This window comes from Sus scrofa, chromosome 3 (genome assembly GCF_054392235.1).
Source record: "Sus scrofa isolate SSC_HxYL_T2T_F1_AM1 chromosome 3, Sscrofa_HxYL_maternal_Yorkshire_Landrace_v2.0, whole genome shotgun sequence".
Classification (NCBI taxonomy): domain Eukaryota; kingdom Metazoa; phylum Chordata; class Mammalia; order Artiodactyla; family Suidae; genus Sus; species Sus scrofa.
The window spans coordinates 17,435,625-17,453,763 of NC_139385.1; the positions used below are offsets into that span (position 1 = coordinate 17,435,625).

At 45.4% G+C, this 18,139-nt stretch overlaps 1 protein-coding gene across 2 annotated transcripts in view; it reads left to right on the top strand.

The window, feature by feature from the left end:
- Window positions 1-18,139, top strand: part of BCL7C (BAF chromatin remodeling complex subunit BCL7C) — a 46,493-nt gene that overhangs the window by 17,899 nt on the left and 10,455 nt on the right. The gene's annotated exons all lie outside the window — the stretch shown is intronic.

The window sequence follows — 18,139 nt, forward strand, 5'->3', positions numbered from 1 at the left end:
AGAAGTTAAGTTACTTGTACAAAGTCCCACAGTGAGTAAAAAGTCAAGGCAGATTTCAGTCCACATAGTCTGACTGCAGAGTCTGTGATCTCAGACACACAGCACGCACTCCGAAGTCAGACAATTTCTGCCATCATTTGCAGCAGAAATGTTTACATTATGTTTATGGTAGTGATCCTGATGTATTGGCATCCTCCTGAAGCAGCCTGTAGCTGCTTGAGAAGCAGGATTGAGGACTCTCCCCCCCAAAGAGAAGTGTGAGTACCTGAAACCAGCATCTCCCGCTCAGGCCCCCTTCTCCCTCCTAGCTCCTGCCTCTCTGCACACGAGGAAACTGACAGTTGTTCCCTTGACCACAAACTGCCCCTCTGAGTTCCTGTGTGTCCTCATTGGACTAGGTTCTTTGCTACAACCCAGCAAGGGATTAGGCCTGTTTTACAGACGAGTAAACTGAGGTTTAGGAAGGGGACTCGCCCAGATCACTAACTAGAATGGGTCATAAGGACTGGAGCCCAGATGCCCAGCCCCCAGCTCCCCACTCTGTTAACTCCTTAGTGACTGTCCAGAGTTGAGTTAAGTAAGTTCCTGGGGGATGGTGGCTGGCTGTGGTACCCAAGCAACTTTCTCACCCTCTCTGGCTCCATTTCCTTACCTGTAAAATCTCTTTGCTTCCCCATTTTCCCCCCAACTTTCTAATGAAAGCAGGTTTTTTTTTTTTTCAATTTCAAAATTAAATTCAAAGACCGCTGGGTGTTCCCTTTGTGGCTCAGTGGTTAACGAACCTGACTAGGATCCATGAAGATGTGTGTTTGATCCCTGGCCTCGCTCAGTGGATTAAGGATCCTGTGTTGTCGTGAGCTGTGGTGTAGGTCACAGATGGAGCTCGGATCCTGCATTGCTGTAGCTGTGGTGTAGGCTGGAATCTATAGCTGCTATTTGACCCTTAGCCTGGGAACCTCCATATGCCGTGGGTGTGGCCCTAAAATAGCAAAATAAAATGAAATAAAATAAATTCCAAGACCACTGTGAAGAGGATGTATGTATATGAAGAAGGAAGTCTTACTCCTTTTGGGGGGGTGGCGTCACACAGGCTGCTCTAAGGAGACTTGTTCTGCCAGGGCTTCCCGAGCAGCAAGTGGGCTGAAGGGCTTGGCGTTTGGGGGAAAGGAGATGGGGATTCTTGAGCCTTGTGGGGAGCAAGGACAGGATGGCTCCCATCAACTGGGTCTTCATAAGGTGTCAGGCCCTGGAGTTCCCATCGTGGCTCAGTGGAAATGAATCTATCATCCATGAGGACGCAGGTTCGATCCCTGGCCTCGCTCAGTGGGTTAAGGATCCGGCGTTGCCGTGAGCTATGGTGTAGGTTGCAGACTCCGCTCAGATCTAATGTGGCTGTGGCTGTGGCGCATGCTGGTGGCTACAGTTCCAGTTCGACCCCTAGCCTGGGAACCTCCATATGCTGCAGATGCGGCCCTAAAAAGCAAAAAAAAAAAGGGGGGGGTAACATTCCAGGCCCTTACGTAAGGGCCGCAGATGGTGCCCTTCCTTGTATAGTACTTGCTCTCCAATTTAAAGGATTACATGGTACAAAACACCCCTGGACGAAGAGCTTCCAAATAAAGAATTCAAGACTGGAATTCGTACTCCAGAATTCGTACTGGAGAGGGGTCCCCTGCATTTCACGTGGCAGCTGAATCTGTGTTCCCTTCTGAGCAAATGTCATGACTCCCCACTTGCCTCCACTCAGATCTCCACTGGGTCCAGGGATGGGCATCTGAACCCAACTTTCCATAGCAGTGATGCTCAGTGGGGCTTAAACGTTCAGAAAGGTATGGGGCAGATTTGATGGTCAGAATTTCTGAGGATGGTAGAGGCCTGCAGGTAGCAGGGCCGAGGGAGGCTGATCATCCTGTAATTCACCAGGCAGCAGACACAGCAAAGGTCTTTGGCAGAATGTCAGTGGACTCCTGTAGGCTGGCCTGGTGGCCTGGGAGGTGTTTTTTTGTTTGTTTTCCAATGTTGTATTCATTTTATGTGTACAGCAAAGCGGATCAGTCATGCATAGAAATATATCCGTTCTTGGAGTTCCCATCATGGCTCAGTGGAAGTGGATCTGACTAGTATCCATGAGGATTCAGGTTTGATCCTGGCCTCGCTCAGTGGGTTAAAGATCCAACGTGGCCATGAGCTGTGGTGTAGGTCACAGATGAGGCTCAGATCTGGTGTTGCTGTGGCTGTGGTGTAGGCCGGCAGCTGCAGCTCCGATTGGACCCCTAGCCTGGGAACCTCCATATACTGCGGTGCAGCCCTGAAATAAATAAGTAGGGAGTTCCCGTCGTGGCGCAGTGGTTAACGAATCCGACTAGGAACCATGAGGTTGCGGGTTCGGTCCCTGCCCTTGCTCAGTGGGTTAACGATATCCGGAGTTGCCGTGAGCTGTGGTGTAGGTTGCAGACACGGCTCGGATCCCGCGTTGCTGTGGCTCTGGCGTAGGCTGGTGGCTACAGCTCCGATTCGACCCCTAGCCCGGGAACCTCCATAGAAATACCGTGGGAGCGGCCCAAAGAAATAGCAAAAAAAGACAAAAAAAATAAATAAATAAATAAAATAAAATAAACAAGTCAATCAATCAATCCATCCATCTTTTTTCCATATAGGTTATTACAAACTATTGAGTAGATTTGCCTGCACTGTAGAGTAGGTTCTTTTTTTTTTTTTTAATTACTCAATGAATTTATCCCATCTGTAGTAGGTTCTCGTTAATCATCTGTTTTATACCGTAGTGTGTGTGTGTTATTCCCCCCTCCCAATTCCTCCCTCCTCCCAATGGTTTCACCCATGGTAACCATAAGATTGTTTTTTTGTTTGTTTTTTTAGGGCCGCACCTGTGGCATATAGAAGTTCCCAGGCTAGGGGTCTAATTGGAGCTATAGCTGCTGGCCTACACCACAGCCACAGCAATGCCAGATCCGAGCCATGTCTGTGACCTACACCGCAGCTCACGGCAACACTGGATCCTTAACCCACTGAGTGAGGCCAGGGATCAAACCCACATCCTCATGGATACTAGTTGGGTTTGGTTTTCTCCTGAGCTGCAATGGGAACTCCATAGATTGGTTTTGAAATCTGAATTTGTTTCTGTTTTTTGGGTTTTTTTTTTGTCTTTTTGCTATTTCTTGGGCCGCTCCTGCGGCATATGGAGGTTCCCAGACTAGGGGTCGAATCGGAGCTGTAGCCACCGGCCCACGCCAGAGCCACAGCAACGCGGGATCCGAGCTGCGTCTGCAACCTACACCACAGCTCACGGCAACGCCGGATCGTTAACCCACTGAGCAAGGGCAGGGACTGAACCCGCAACCTCATAGTTCCTAGTCGGATTCGTTAACCACTGCGCCATGACGGGAACTCCCTTGTTTCTGTTTTTTAATTAAGTTCTTTTGTATCACTTTTACTAGATTCCACGTATAAATAATATCATATGATATTTTTCTTTCTCTGTCTTACTTCACTCAGTATGATAACCTCAAGGTCCATCCATGTTGCTGCAAATGGCATTATTCCATTCTTTTTTATGGCTAAATAATATTCCATTGTGTATATATACCATAGCTTTATCTGTTCCTCTGTCAGTGGACATTTAGGCTGGGAGGTATTTAGATATGTAAATACTGCCTACATGGATTTTGCCTACCCAGCGGCTCAGATCTAATCTCTTGGGAAGTTTGGAGGCTAGACCCAGAAAAAGTATACTAAAACAGCAGGGACCAGAAGAGCCCATTTATATCAGGAGTCTGGTAAGGTCACTATGCTGGCAGTGAATGGTGCCACTTTTAGGGAACAAGGGCATTCCAGGGACCCAATGACTTCCATGAGCTTCAAAGGCCAGGACCAGTGTCCCAGGTGTCTGCGAGGCTCACTGTAAATACCCAGCAGCTAGATGGGCTATAGAAACCTATTAAAAGGGGGTGGGGGGATGTGCCTGGGCTGTGGGATGGAAATCCTGTGAAATCAGATTGTTATGATCATTATACAACTACAGATGTGATAAATTCATTTGAGTAATAAAAAATTAAAAAAAAGAAACCTATTAAAAACCCTATATGTTTTTTCTTTCAGTGAAAGTCATTGAATAGATATGAGGCATTTTAAGTAATTTAAAACTACTTCCTCTATTAATTGGTATTCTATATACCTTTCCTTCTTTTTATTTATTAAAAAAAATTTTTTTTTCTTTTCAGGGCCGCACCCGTGGCTTATGGAGGTTCCCAGGCTAGGGGTGGAATCAGAGCTACAGCTGCTGGCCTACACCACGGCCACAGCAACGCCAGATCCTTAACCCACTAAGCGAGGCCAGGGATCGAACCTACATCCTCATGGATGCGAGTCAGGATGCTAAGTCATGGATATTAACCACTGAGCCACGATGGGAACTCCTAAAATTTTTAAAAAATATTTTATTTTTCTTTTTTGTTTGCACCCATGGAAGTTCCTGGGCCAGGGATCAAACCCATGCTACAGCAGTGACAATGTTAGATCCTTAACTGCCAGGCCACCAGGGAACTCCCTTTCCTTAGCTTCTTGAAATGTTTTAGAATATTTAAGAAGAACCAGATTCATTCTTTCCATGGATTATTCTGGGATAGGTAGCATTCCCTCTGACAAGGATATTTTCCTATGGGGTGTTTTTTGCCTTCTTAATTTCATAGCTTTAAGCGCCAAGGTCATAACACGGAATGACTTGGAATTTGTGTCTACTGGCGCTGAAATACTCAGAGTTGCCTATATGTTGAACAGAAAGAAGTAAATTTACATATTTTAAGAATTTTGGTTCAGTAGACTTTGTGATTGGGGAAGGATTGTACTCCCTGAACAACACCTAGTTACATATTTTGTTCTTATAATTGTCAATTAAAATAAAGTTATAGGCTCAGAGAGGGACAGCAGTTGGCGCAGGAGTCACACAGCAAGTTAGTGCAGAGCGAGAACTAAAATTTTTGTTCCTTATCTTCAAGCTCAGCCCACTTCCCATTCATTCTTCCCCCATAACTGTTGCCTCACAAAGCAATGGCCAATGAGAAAGGTTAGTTGAAGGGTGAAGCTGAGGAGTTCCCTTGTGGCTCAGTGGGTTAAGTATCCAGCATTGTCACTGCAGTGGCTCGGGTCACTGCTATGGTGCAGGTTGGATCCCTGGCCTGGGAACTTTCAGCCATCCTCAGGCTCAGCCAGAAACAAACAAAAAGAGTGAAGCTGAGAGAGCTCCTGTTGTGGCTCTGACTAGTATCCATGAGGACATGGGTTCAATCCCTGGCCTCGCTCAGTGGGTTAAGGATCCAGTGTTGACATGAGCTGTGGTGTAGGTTGCAGACGAGGCTCATATCTGGTGTTGCTGTGGCTGTGGTGTAGGCCGGGAGCTGTAGCTCTGGTTCCACCCCTAGCCTGGGAACCTCCATATGCCACAGGTATGGCTCTAAAATGCAAAACGCAAAACACACACACACACACACACAAATGAAGCTGAAAAGAAAAGGAAGATGAAACAGTGATCATAATAACGACACAATTTTTTTTTTCTTTTATCTTTTTTTTTTTCTCACTTTTGGCCTCCCCAAGGCATATGGAGTTCCTGGACCAGGGGTCAGATCCGAGCCACAGCTTCAACCTTAGCTTCAGCTGCAGTTGCATCATCGCTGGATCCCTAACCCACTGTGCTGAGCCAGGGATAGAACCTGTGTCTCACCCACTCCCAAGACACCGATGATCCCATTACACCTCAGCGGGAACTCCAAGAAGGCACAATTTTAAAATCTTTTTTTTTTTTTTTTTGGCTTGTGGAGGTTCCTGGGCCAGGGATCCACCCCACACAACGCCGGATCCTTGATCCACTGAGCCACAAGGAAACTCACTTTTTTGTTGTTATTGTGTAAGTATGCTATTGCTGTAGGAAATTACCACACACTTAGTATCTTAAAACAACAAAGGATTATTTATTATCTTACAATTCCGGAGGTCAGATGCCCAAGGGGGGTCTCCCTGGGCTAAAACCAACGTGTAGGGAGGGCTGTGCTCCTTCTGAGGCTCCAGGGGAGAATCCATTTTCTCACCTTTTCCAGCCCCCAGAGGGACTCCAGATTCTGTGGCTCATAGTCCCCTTCCCCCATCTTCAGAGCAGCAATGTCACGTCTCTCTGGCCTTTCTTCCACAGTTACTTCTCCCTTTGACCATTATCAGAAAAGGTTTTCCAATTTTAAGGACTCATGTGATTACCTCGGACCACCTGGATAATCCAGGATAATCTCCCCATCTCAGGGTCTTTAATTCAATCACATCTGCTGAGTCCCTTCTGCCATGTAAAGTAACAGACTCACAGTTTCTAGGGGTTAGGGTACGGCTATTTTAGGACATGAGACAAAGGGCCATTTTTTCTGCCTATCACAGTTATGAAATACTGAGCACATACATAAACATTCATAGAGAAATAGCTTAATATAATATTGTAAGACGAGTTCTAGTACTGGCACAGCGGAAACAAATCCGACTAGTATCCATGAGGATACAAGTTCTATCCCTGGCCTCGTTCGGTGGGTTAAGGGTCTGGCGTTGCTGTGAGCTGTAATATGTAGCTCAGATCTGCAGTTGCTGTGGCGAAGGCTGGCAGTTGTAGCTCTGATTCGACCTCTAGCCTGGGAACTTCCATATGCCAAGGGCACAGCCCTAAAAAGCAAAAAACCCAAAAAACCCAAAAACCAAAATACCCTCGTTACCACAATTCCAAACCATAAATAAACAGTTAGAATCTTGGCAAAAACCCTCCCATCAATCTTTTGGGATTTTTTTTGGGTTTTTTGTTTGTTTTTGGTTTTTGCATTTGCCTGAAAATTTTTTTGTCCATCTATTTATTTGAAACACTTTTGTCACTTTATGTGTTGCTTATAAATTGCTTATAGCTGACATTTAAAAGTTATTTAGTCTGGGAGTTCCCATTGTGGCTCAGTGGTAGTGAACCTGACTAGTATCCATAAGGACTCAGGTTCAATCCCTGGCCTCACGCAGTGGATTAAGGATCCAGCATTGCTGTGAGTTGTGGTGTAGTTCGCAGTCACGGCTTGGATTCTGTGTTGTGGCTGTGGTGTAGACTGGCAGCTACAGCTCCGATTCGACCTCTGGGAACCTGGGAACCTTCCTATGCTACAGGTACAGCCGTAAGAACAAACAAACCAAACTATACTACCATAAAACTTTTAAAAAGACAAATAACCAAATGACAGATGTAATTCCTATTAGCAATCACATTAAATGTAAATGGATTTAAACATTGTAGTCAGGAGTTCCCATCATGGCGCAGTGGTTAACGAATCCGACTGGGAACCATGAGGTTGTGGGTTCGATCCCTGGCCTTGCTCAGTGGGTTAAGGATCCAGCGTTGCTGAGAGCTGTGGTGTAGTTTGCAGACATGGCTCGGATCCTGCGTTGTTGTGGCTCTGGAGTAGGCCGGTGGCTACAGCGCTGATTAGACCCCTAGCCTGGGAACCTCCATATGCCGAGGGAGCAGTTCTAGCAAAAAGGCAAAAAGACCAAAAACAAAACAAAGCAAAACAAAAACCATTGTAGTCAAAACATAGAGCTTGGCGTGGAGTTCCCACTGTGGCACAGTGGGTCAAGAATCTGACTGCTGAGGCTCAGGTCGCTGGGAGGTATAGGTTCATCCCCAGCCCAGTGCAGTGGGTTAAAGAATCTGGTGTGGCCACAGCTGCAGCTCACGTTGAGCTGCAGCTAAGATTCAATCCCTGGCCTGGGAACTTCCATATGTCAAGGGTGTGGCCTTAAAAAAAAAAAAAAAAAAAGAATGACTTCAGCAGCTTGCTGCATCGGTGCGGGTTTGATGCTCCAACTATATGCTAACTTTATAATCAACATAACTCAGTTGAAAGTAAAAGGATAGGAAAAGACGTGCCAAGCAAAAGTAACTATGAGAAATGTGGAGGGGCTATACTAATTACGAGACAAAACAGAATTTAAGACAAAACTTGTTACTAGAGACAAAAAACATTTTGTGGAGTTCCCGTCATGGTGCAGCGGAAATGAATCCCATTAGGAATCATGAGGTTGTGGGTTCGATCACTGGCATTGCCGTGAGCTGTGGTATAGGTATCACACACAGCTCAGATCTGGTGTCGCTGAGGCTGTGGTGTAGGCCATTGGCTACAATCTGATTAGACCCCTAGCCTGGGAACCTCCATATGCTGCAAGTGCAGCCCTAAAAAGACGAAAGAAAATTTTTTTTATAATGATAAAAAGGTTGATCTATCTAGACGACATAATAATTATAAACATACATGTACCTAAAAACAGAACCCCAAAATACATGAAGAAAAATGGACAGAACTGTGGGGAGAAACAGACAATTCAACAATAATGGCAGTTCCTGTTGTGGCTCAGAGGAAACGAACGTCATTAGTATCCATGAGGATTCAGGTTTGATCCCTGGCCTTGCTCAGTGGGTTAAAGATCTGGTATTGCCTTGAGCTGTGGTGTAGGTTGCAGATGCGGCTCGGATCCCGCGTTGCTGTGGCTCTGGCGTAGGCCGGTGGCTATGGCTCCAATTCGACCCCTAGCCTGGGAACCTCCATATGCCGCGGGAGCGGCCCAAGAAATAGCAAAAAGACAAAAAAAAAAAAAAAAAAGAAAGAAAGAAAGAAAGAAATCGGGGAGAGATTACACATGATAAATCCAGTCTGTCACCCTAAGCCTTTAGATCCCCTCTTCTATGTGATGCCAGGAAAACCACAACATCTCGACTTCACTAAGTATAGACCACTCCAAATTTCAGTCACTAACCAAATAATTGCCTAGTGCCCGCCCACTTCAGGTGTATGAGTTAGCACATTAGATCTGGATCTTTAGTAGGTATACCCATATAGGGGAATTTGGCCTTACTTAGTGTTATATTCTGCCCTTGTTGGTCTAACACCCTTAGAATCCATTTCCCACACTCCCTAGGTTTCTGCCAACATATTATTCGTGTGTTGCTATTCTTTTGCTATGTAAGCTGTTTCTTCCTGGATCATAGTGTGTACCCGTCCCTTTAGAATGTGTTGAGATTTGACCCTGGTTAAAGGCTTAGAGGCTACAGCGTAGTTGTGGTGAATTTTGAGTGAAATGAGCACCCCCTTTTAAGGCATTTGCCCCATGTGGGGTTATCATAAGGTTTTCAGACAGAGAAAAGAGTCTCTTCAGACAAGGAGAGCAAACTACTTCCAATTGCAGAGGAAATTCAGAATGATTTGAAAGTTTAATATCGTCTGCTTCAGGAGTTCCCATTGTGGCACAGCAGAAACGAATCTGAATAGGAACCATGAGGATGTGGGTTTGATCCCTGGCCTCACGCAGTGGGTCGGGGATCCGGTGTTGCTGTGAGCTGTGGTGTAGGTGGCAGATGCAGCCCAGATCCTGCATGGCTGTGTCTGTGGCTGCGGCTGGCAGCTGCAGCTCCAATTTGATTCCTTGCTTGGGAACTTCCGTATGCAGTAGGTGCGGCCCTAAAGAGAAAAAAAGAAAAAAAAAGTTGTCTGCTCTATCTGGTTCCAACCAGATGAGTATTTCCAAATTTCTGGATGCTATTTTTTCCTGATTGATGCTTTAGTTTTCCCCTGACAAATTTGATAAGACTATGAATTCAATTGTCATTGTAAATTAGCACCCTACACAATTAAATTTTGTGTTTGACTTTTAGCAGTGGGTCTACATAAGTAAAAGATTGTTTTAGGACTGTTATGGAAGTATTCTAGTTCTCAGATTGTGGCTTGTGCTGGGAGTGAATAGACCTGGGTTTGTCATTTTCTCTCTGTGATCACTCAAGTGTACTGCAAAGAATCCATCCTACACCACGGTCCTGAGTCATTACTACTCCCATAGGAGTCAAAGGCAGCAGCCAGTTGTGTTCCCAAGGCATGTGCTTTAGTTGGCACCTCATCACAATCACAGGCGACAGTTTGATTATCTGTGATGCCACTGCATATTGTGGATTGCTGTTACTGGCATCCTTTTTGTTTTTCTTTTTAAGGGCTGCACTCGCAGCACATGGAGGTTCCTAGGCTAAGGGTCTAATCGGAGCTGTAACAGCCAGCCTACGCCACAGCCACAGCAACGCAGGATCCGAGCTGTGTCTGCCACCTACACCACAGCTCACGGCAATGCTGGATTCTTAACCCGCTGAGCGAGGCCAGGGATTGAACCCACAACCTCATGGTTCCTAGTCAGATTCATTTCTGCTGCACCACAATGGGAACACCTGGCATCCCTTTTCCTCTCGGTTAGGAACTCAGCACTGTGCTCGAACTCAAGGATGTGACCATATCAACTGTAAAATCCCATCTTTTGTGGGTCTTTCTCCTGGGACCACTCCCAGGACAGAAGGTCCAGCCAGGAAACAGAAGCCACAGTGAGAAAGTTTAACATAAAGAATTATTAATAAGGGATTGGAATAATAGGGAATTGGCTAGTGAGAGCTAAGGACAATTCTAAAGAAGACAGAAACAAAGGTATTCAGATCAGCTACATCACTAGGACTGAGATAAAGAGCCCAAGGAAGGGTCCTCTCCCACCAAGGAGAGATCCAGACTTCATGGGAAAGGGCATGGCAGAGAGGTCACTGACTGCCTCACCACCAGGAACATCCTGACCCCTCTGGGGTGTCAGGTGAAGCTGTCATTCACTGAGCACCAAGAAGTATTCTCTACGGGAACCCAGTGCTGGAGAGGCTTTGCCAGTACGGGGATCAAGCACTGTAGAAAGTCATGCTATTGTGGAGTCAGGAGCTAGAGCACTGAGAACCCAGTGCTGGAGAAAGCTGCACCAGTACACTACAGGAAACAGGTGCTGTTGACGTTAGAGAAAGTGCACTTGGCCAGAGCACATTGCTGGAGAAAACCAGACTGCTACCAAAGTCAGGGGTTGGAGAAAGTTTGCTCTGCAGGAGATCAGTACTAGAGAAAGCTGTTTCGGGGTCAAGATGGGGGTGGGGAGGATTGATTGTGCAAAAGGAGTCCAACTGTCAGGAATCCGCTCACTGCAAAGGCAGCAGCATATGGTCGGGGTCCTGTGGTGTCCACGTGGGGGTAGAGAGGGTGGCTTGCAAGTTAGGGGCTGTGAGTGCTCAAACTATTCCTCACTCTCACATGCATCTAAGGCAGGGGACCAATGGATGTGCATGTGCCCCTGCAAAACTGTACAAGAGCAGGGAAAAAAGGACACCCCAAGATCAGAACCAGAAAGAGATATTTTAGTGTCCCTCTAGCGCCCTCTACCGGCGAAGCTTAACGTCATGCTCACTGCAAGGAGAAATGCATAGTCCGGTGTCTCAGAGCAGATCCTAGAGCCTGAATTTGGAGCTGAGAGGCAATACATTGAAAACTGTCCTAGTGGCTGAATCCCCACGCAGGCTCCCTGACCCACAGACTGGGGTCCAGTCTGGCCGGAAGGGCTAAGTGAAAGTCCCATGTCCTCCAAAGATGACAAACCCGTGTAAAATCACATCCCTGGGAGAAGAGCAGAGATTCATGCCAAAGAACTGAAAGAAGCAGGGGTAGGGAGACTGATCATTTATCCATTTAACCCACCAGTGTGGCCTGTGCAGCAGGCAGGCAGAGCATGACTGGACCGTCATGAACTTATTCAGATGATGAGTCCAGTTGCACCTACTGTCCCAAGTTTGGCTCCTTCCCCCCTGGTATTCGATATGCAGCTAATCAACTTGGCTTTTCCTCCATCCCAATATGCCTGGTCTACCAGAGCAGCTCCTTTTTTAGCTGGCAAGGCCACTATGTATCTTTAGGTCATGCAGGGCTCTGTCAGTTCTACTTTGCCATAATATAGTCTGCAAAGATCTCAAGCATTTTAATATCCTATGAAACACCACACTGGTCCACTATATTGACAACATTATTGGATCTAATGGGCAGGAAGTAGCAAGTATTTTAATTGCCTTAATAAGACAAATGAGAGGGGAGTTCCCATCATAGCTCAGAGGTTAATGAATCCGACTAGGAACCATGAGGTTTTGAGGTCAATCCCTGGCCTCGCTCAGTGGGTTAGGGATCCGGCGTTACCGGGAGCTGTGGTGTAGGTCGCAGCCACAACTCAGATCCTGCATTACTGTGGCTGTGGTGTAGGCCGGCAGCTGCAGCTCTGATTCGACCCCTAGCCTGGGAACCTCCATATGCTGTAGGAACGTACCAAGAAATTGCAAAAAGACATATGGGAAAAGTTCCCATCATGGCTCAGCAGAAACGAATCTGACAGCATCCTCGAGGACGCAGGTGCGATCCCTGGCCTTGCTCAGTGGGTTGAGGATCTGGCGTTGCCATGAGCTGTGGCGTAGGTTGCAGACTCGGCTTGGATTCAGTGTTGCTGTGGCTGTGGCGTAGGCCGGCAGCTATAGCTCCAATTTAGCCCCTACCCTGGGAACTTCCATATGCTGCTGGTGTGGCCCTAAAAAAAAAAAAAAGACATATGGGAGTTCCCTTTGTGCCTCACTGGTTAATGAACCTGACTAGGCTCCATGAGGATGTGGGTTCGATCCCTGGCCTTGCTGAGTGGGTTAAGGATCTGGTGTTGCCATGAGCTGTGGTGTAGGTCGCAGATATGGCTCAGATCTGGCGTTGCTGTGGCTGTGGTGTAGGCTGGCAGGTGTAGCTCCGATTCGACCCCTAGCCTGGGAACCTCCATATGCTGCAGGTGTGGCCCTAAAAAAACAAAAAGCAAAAGACATATGCAAACTAGAGAGTGGGAGTAAACCCCGCTAAAGAGTCACGGGACCATCACTTCAGTGAAGTTTCTGGGTATCAGTGGCCAGAGTATGTAAAGATATCTCCTCCAAGGTGACAGGCAAGTTGCTCCTTTTACAAACTGACCCCTTCTTTAAAAAAGAGGCACAATGTTTGGGACATATTTGGATTTTGGAGACAGTGTATTTCATCAATAGAGTCACCTTGGAGGTGCCAGTTTTGTGTAGGAACCAGAGCAAAAGAAGGCTCTGGGGCATGTCCAGGCTGTGGTGCAGCTGCCCCATCTCTTGGCACTTATGAGCCTGCAGAGCTGGCGTTATGCCACCAAGCACCAGTAGCAGAATCAAAGCACAGACCCAAAGATTTTTGATAAACATAGGCCCTTTTCTTTCTGCTTCCTTTTTTGTTTTTGGGGGTGGGGGCCCACACCCTCGACATGCAGGAGTTCCTGGGCCAGGAATCGAACCCATGCCAAGCAGTGACAGAGCTGGATCCTTAACTCCCTGAGCCACCAGGAAAATCCTGTAGGCCCCCTTTTTTTTGCCTTTTAGGGCCATACCTGTGGCATATGGGGGTTCCCAGGCTAGGGGTCGAATCAAAGCTGTAGCCACCATCCTATGCCACAGACACAGCAACCTGGGATCCAAGCCAGGTCTGTGACCTATACCACAGCTCACAGCAATGCCGGATCCTAACCCACTGGGCAAGGCCAGGGATCGAACCCAAGTCCTCATGGAGAGAACCTGAGTCTCCATGGATACCAGTCAGGTGGTTTGTTACCACTGAGCCATGACAGGAACTCCTGGAGAAAAGTCTTTTAAACAGCTACCTGGTTAGTTGATAATCTCTCCCTGCCTTTTTTTTTTTTTTTCCCACTGTACAGCAAGGGGGTCAGGTTATCCTTACATGTATACATTACAATTACAGTTTTTCCCCCACCCTTTCTTCTGTTGCAACATGAGTATCTAGACATAGTTCTCAATGCTATTCAGCAGGATCTCCTTATAAATCTATTCTAAGTTGTATCTGATAAGCTCAAGCTCCCGATCCCTCCCACTCCCTCCCCCTCCCATCAGGCAACCACAAGTCTCTTCTCCAAGTCCATGATTTTCTTTTCTGAGGAGATGTTCATTTGTGCTGGATGTTAGATTCCAGTTATAAGTGATATCATATGGTATTTATCTTTGTCTTTCTGGCTCATTTCACTCAGTATGAGATTCTCTAGTTCCATCCATGTTGCTGCAAATGGCATTATGTCATCCTTTTTTATGGCTGAGTAGTATTCCATTTTGTATATATACCACATCGTCCGAATCCAATCATCTGTCGATGGACATTTGGATTGTTCCCATGTCCTGGCTATTGTGAATAGTGCTGCAATGAACATGCGGGTGCATGTGTCTCTTTTAAGTAGAGTTTTGTCCGGATATATGCCCAAGAGTGGGATTGCAGGGTCATATGGAAGTTCTATGGATGGATTTCTAAGGTATCTCCAAACTGTTCTCCATAGTGGCTGTACCAGTTTACATTCCCACCAGCAGTGCAGGAAGGTTCCCTTTTCTCCACAGCCCCTCCAGCACTTGTTATTTGTGGATTTATTAATGATGGCCATTCTGACTGGTGTGAGGTGGTATCTCATGGTAGTTTTGATTTGCATTTCTCTTATAATCAGCGATGTTGAGCATTTTTTCATGTGTTTGTTGGCCATCTGTATATCTTCTTTGGAGAAATGTCTATTCAGGTCTTTTGCCCATTTTTCCATTGATTGATTGGTTTTTTTGCTGTTGAGTTGTATAAATTGCTTATATAGTCTAGAGATTAAGCCCTTGTCAGTTGCATCATTTGAAACTATTTTCTCCCATTCTGTAAGTTGTCTTTTTGTTTTCTTTTTGGTTTCCTTTGCTGTGCAAAAGCTTTTCAGTTTGATGAGGTCCCATGGGTTTATTTTTGCTCTAATTTCTATTGCTTTGGGAGACTGACCTGAGAAAATATTCATAATGTTGATGTCAGAGAGCATTTTGCCTATGTTTTCTTCTAGGAGTTTGACGGTGTCCTGTCGTATATTTAAGTCTTTCAGCCATTTTGAGTTTATTTTTGTGCATGGTATGAGGGTGTGTTCTAGTTTCATTGCTTTGCATGCAGCTGTCCAGGTTTCCCAGCAATGCTTGCTGAATAGACTTTCTTTTTCCCATTTTATGTTCTTGCCACCCTTGTCAAAGATTAATTGACCATAGGTGTCAGGGTTTATTTCCGGATTCTCTATTCTGTTCCATTGGTCTGTCTGTCTGTTTTGGTACCAATACCACACTGTTTTGATGACTGTGGCTTTGTAGTATTTCTTGAAGTCTGGGAGAGTTATGCCTCCTGCTTGGTTTTTGTTTCTCAGGATTGCTTTGGCGATTCTGGGTCTTTTGTTGTTCCATATAAATGTTTGGATTGTTTGTTCTAGTTCTGTGAAAAATGTCATGGGTAATTTGATAGGGATTGCATTGAATCTGTAGATTGCTTTGGGTAGTATGGCCATTTTTTCAATATTGATTTTCCCAATCCAGGAACACGGAATATCTTTCCATTTTTTTACATCTTCTTTGATTTCTTTGATTAAAGTTTTATAGTTCTCGGCATATAGGTCCTTTACCTCCTTGGTCAGGTGTATTCCGAGGTATTTGATTTTGTGAGGTACAATTTTAAAAGGTATCGTATTTTTGTATTCCTTTTCTAATGTTTCATTGCTGGTATACAGAAATGCAACTGACTTCTGAATGTTAATCTTATATCCTGCTACTTTGCTGAATTTATTAATCAGTTCAAGGATCTCTCCCTGTCTTAAACTCAAGTGACTTAGGACTTGAATTACTTCTCCAAAACTCTCTTCAAGCAGTACCTAGTAGCTTGGTGTTTGATGGAATAACAAAGGGGCAGGAATTTTAGAGGGTGATCTGTGGAATTCTGCCTACTACACAGGTGTCTCCATCTTTGCCCCAGACCTTGAAAGGAAGCCATCCCTCTCTGCCATGGACTTCTGAGATCCTAGCCTGGAACAGAAGATAAGAAAATGTGGTCCATGCTCGCTCTCTCCTCTGGAGAGATCACAATCAGCTCTTCAACTGGTTCATAAATTCTTAGCATCTTGGTGTGAATTAGGAAAAGATGCCCTTTACTTATATAGAACTCTGTTTAGTAGGAAGTGAATGGCACTGCCAAGAGCTGTGCAGTGCACAACCTGTGCAACTGGAGGAGGGGCCCCCATTCCACTGTTGCTTTCCAAACACTCACCCACACTAACCGTTGTCTGTGGAGACATTTTTTCCCAGAATCCTTTCTGACATTCTGCATTGGTTTATTATTATTATTATTATTATTATTATTATTTGCTTTTTAGGGCCACACCTGCAGCATATGCAAGTTCCCAGGCTAGGGGTAAAATTGGAGCTACAGCTGCCGGCCTACACCACAGCCACAGCAACGCAGGATCTGAGCTGTGTCTGTGACCTACACCACAGCTCATGGCAACACTGGATCCTTAACCTACTGAGCAAGGCCAGGGATAGAACCCGAGTCCTCATGGACACTCATTGGGCTTGTTACTGCTGAGCCACAACGGAAACTTCCTGCATTGGTTTATTTTCATCTGTCGATTTGGGGGAAATGTGAAATAAAATGGCCATGAATTGACCTGACTAGGCTGATGAATTAATACTCAGAAAAAAAAAATGTTTTTCCACTGGTTGGGTTTAATCTGTTTAGTTATATCCATGAGTAAATAGTCAAGATCTTACAAGGGGCAAACCTTGAAGTCACAGCAATATTAAGATAATAATAGCAGCCACTGTTACTGTTTCTCAGTGCCTATCTCTCTCTATATATATATATGTATAGATCAGATACATATAAATACAACACACACACACACACACACACACACACACACACACACACACACAATCTCATTTAATCCTCACAGGAACCCTGTCAAGTAGGGATTATTATCCCCACCAGAGAGACAAGAGAAAACTGAGGCCTGGTCATGTTCTATTACTTGCCCAAGGTCAGGGATAAACAGAAGCTGAGTTAGGGAGTTCCCGTCGTGGCTCAGTGGTTAACGAATCCAACTGGGAACCATGAGGTTGCAGGTTCGATCCCTGGACTTGCTCAGTGGGTTAAGGACTGTGAACTGAGGTGAACTGTGGTGTAGGTCGAAGACGTGGCTCGGATCCTGCATTGCTGTGGCTGTGGCATAGGCCAGAGGCTACAGCTCCGATTCAACCCCTGGCCTGGGAACCTCCATGTGCCGTGGGAAGCGGCCCTAGAAAAGGCAAAAGGACAAAAAAAAAAAAAAAATTCAGTTAGAACTCAATTTTTTGCCATATGATAAAAAGCCCACACTCCTAACCACTTGCTGGAGATTAGCTGAGTGCCTGTGCCCTGAACTGAGAGCTTTGCTCTCTGCCTCACTTGCTTCTTTTATAAGCCAGGGTTACTCAGCGGTGAGGCCAAGTGGCTCAGTCTAGTGCAGGGAAGAGGCCAGGTCTGGAATGTCTTAACTGCATTCAAGGGACTGGCCTGCAGAGAAAACTGGTAGGGAGTTGTTTGTGGCTACAAGAGAAGTATGGCCAGGGGGGCTTGGAATAAGGAAAAACGGTAGACCCTGTCTTATTCGCCAGGGTCTCTCCAAGTGCCTAGCCCCTATTGGCACATAGTTAGTGTTTGCTGAATGACTGAATGACCACCTGTGACAGCATACCTGTGACAGCTCTTCTTTGTGCTCTGTTTCTGATGTCAGCTCTTGCTGCTCTGCCTTTCCCTTTCCAATAAATTAGCTCATCTGAACTGCAATTGAGAGTGTCCTATGTTGCAGGCCCTGGGCCAAGTGTTTTATGTGCATCTTCTCCAATAAAGTGAAGTAATAACATACCCATAGATTATTTCATATTTGAGGGGCTGCTGGGCTGGAGCGAATATCCACTACCTTGTACATTCCAGTGCTCAATTTATTAGACTCTAACCAAAATAAAAAATTGAAAGCCATTTTTAATAGATGTAGGCTTTGATTACAAATATAAATTATCTTAATTTAAACTGCAAATCAAATACGAATTCAATATGGCTGATTCTTTTGCCTGCTTCCTATGCTTTAAACATACACAAACACAGTAATTACTTTATAGAATGTATTAAAACCTTGGCCAATCATAACTAGTTATAAAAGTGCTAAAACTATGGATTTAAATTTTTCTTATCCTTATTCTGACACCTTCCTGAGGTTCCAGTTTTTATGTCTCTCTAGGGTTTCAGTAAATCTATTAGTGGGTTTTTGTTTTTGTTTTTTCTAGGTCCGCTCTCACAGCATATGGAGG